Source organism: Oreochromis niloticus, unplaced genomic scaffold, assembly GCF_001858045.2.
Source record: "Oreochromis niloticus isolate F11D_XX unplaced genomic scaffold, O_niloticus_UMD_NMBU tig00008747_pilon, whole genome shotgun sequence".
In the NCBI taxonomy this organism is placed as follows: Eukaryota; Metazoa; Chordata; class Actinopteri; order Cichliformes; family Cichlidae; genus Oreochromis; species Oreochromis niloticus.
Genome location: NW_020329406.1, coordinates 20,001 through 22,500, shown reverse-complemented (window position 1 = coordinate 22,500; position 2,500 = coordinate 20,001).

Here is a 2,500-nt window from a genome sequence, read left to right as displayed (position 1 = left end):
TCCTGCATATGGTACGACAACGTTTCCACATGCCCCTGGTACACTGGGCAGAAACACTTTGCCACACACACTCCTCCTGCATATGGTACGACAACGTTTCCACATGCCCCTGGTACACTGGGCAGAAACACTTTGCCACACACACTCCTCCTGCATATGGTACGACAACTTTTCTACATGCCCCTGGTACACTGCCCCGATATCTCCCTGAAACACGCTCCCCTCGTGCATATGGTACGACAACGTTTCCACATGCCCCTGGTACACTGGGCAGAAACACTTTGCCACACACACTCCTCCTGCATATGGTACGACAACGTTTCCACATGCCCCTGGTACACTGCCCCGATATCTCCCTGAAACACGCTCCCCTCGTGCATATGGTACGACAACGTTTCCACATGCCCCTGGTACACTGGGCAGAAACACTTTGCCACACACACTCCTCCTGCATATGGTACGACAACGTTTCCACATGCCCCTGGTACACTGGGCAGAAACACTTTGCCACACACACTCCTCCTGCATATGGTACGACAACGTTTCCACATGCCCCTGGTACACTGCCCCGATATCTCCCTGAAACACGCTCCCCTCGTGCCTATGGTACGACAACATTTATCCATGCCCCTGGTACACTGCCCAGCAGCACTTTGCTAAGTACTCCCCCCGTGCATATGGTATGACAGCTTTTCCACATGCCTCTGGTACACGGACCAGAAACACTTTGCCACGTCCGCTGTACGCACCCTCCTCGCTAGCTAATTGCTGATCTCCCCCACTTCCAGGGGGCCCCGGGGACCACCATCACATCTTCCTGTCTCCCTTACGGCTGAAAAAGGTGCATGTTGCTCCACTGGCCCTGCTGCTGTTGTGTCTCCATTTGGCCGAGGGGGTGAGTCGGCCTCCTGTCTCCCTTACGGTCGGAAAAGATGTGCTGCTGCTGCTGCTGCTGCTGCTGCTGCTGCTGCTGCTGCTGTGGTGGCCCTGCTGATATTCTCTCTCCATTTGGCCGAGGGAGTGAGTCGGCCTCCCGTCCCCGTTACGGTCGAAAAAGATGTGCTGCTGCTGCACTGGCCCTGCTGCTACTCTGACCACCTCTAGCTAATTGCTGATCTCCCTGACCTCCAGCGGGCCCCGGGGACCCACATCACACCTTGCTCCTGTCTCCCTTGCGGCTGGAAAAGATCCATTTTTGTGCACTGGCCCTGCTGCTACTCTCTCTCCATTTGGCCGAGGCAGTGAGTCGGCCTCCTGTCTCCTTTACGGTCGAAAAAGATGTGCTGCTGCTGCACTGGCCCTGCTGATATTCTCTCTCCATTTGGCCGAGGCAGTGAGTCGGCCTCCTGTCTCCTTTACGGTCGAAAAAGATGTGCTGCTGCTGCAGTGGCCCTGCTGCTACTCATATACAGCATGGACCTTGACCTCCCGCAGACCCCGGGGAACCACATGCTCCCCTGCTCTAGTCCCCCACTAGCTTCTTCTCTTGCAGTTACCCTCCGCCACATATCCAGTATGGACCTTGCCCTCCAGCAGGCCCCGGGGACCCACATGCTCCCTTTCTCTAGTCCCCCAGTAGCTTCTTCTCTTGTGGTTACATAGCACCGGGTCTCCACCATGGACCTTGACCTCCAGCAGGCCCCGGGGACCCACATCACACCTTGCTCCTGTCTCCCTTGCGGCTGGAAAAGATCCATTTTTGTGCACTGGCCCTGCTGCTACTCGTATCCAGCATGGACCTTGACCTCCAGCAGGCCCCGGGACCCACTTGCTCCCCTGCTCTAGTCCCCCAGTAGCTTCTTTTTCTGCAGTTACCCTCCACTGCATATCCAGCATGGACCTTGACCTCCCGCAGACCCCGGGAACCACATGCTCCCCTGCTCTAGTCCCCCAGTAGCTTCTTCTCTTGCGGTTACATAGCACCGCGTCTCCACCATGGACCTTGACCTCCAGCAGGCCCCGGGGACCCACATCACACCTTGCTCCTGTCTCCCTTGCGGCTGGAAAAGATCCATTTTTGTGCACTGGCCCTGCTGCTACTCGTATCCAGCATGGACCTTGACCTCCAGCAGGCCCCGGGACCCACTTGCTCCCCTGCTCTAGTCCCCCAGTAGCTTCTTTTCTGCAGTTACCCTCCACTGCATATCCAGCATGGACCTTGACCTCCCGCAGACCCCGGGGAACCACATGCTCCCCTGCTCTAGTCCCCCAGTAGCTTCTTCTCTTGCGGTTACATAGCACCGCGTCTCCACCATGGACCTTGACCTCCAGCAGGCCCCGGGACCCACACTTAAGCCCCCTCCCACTAACAAAGCAAAACACCACTGGCAAAATCCTCATGCCCCTGGTACTCCATAAAGTAAATTCAAACGTGCCCCTGGTACACTGTGCAGAAACACTTTACCACGTCCGCTGTACGCACCCTCCTCGCTAGCTAATTGCTGATCTCCCCCACTTCCAGGGGGCCCCGGGACCACCATCACATCTTCCTGTCTCCCTT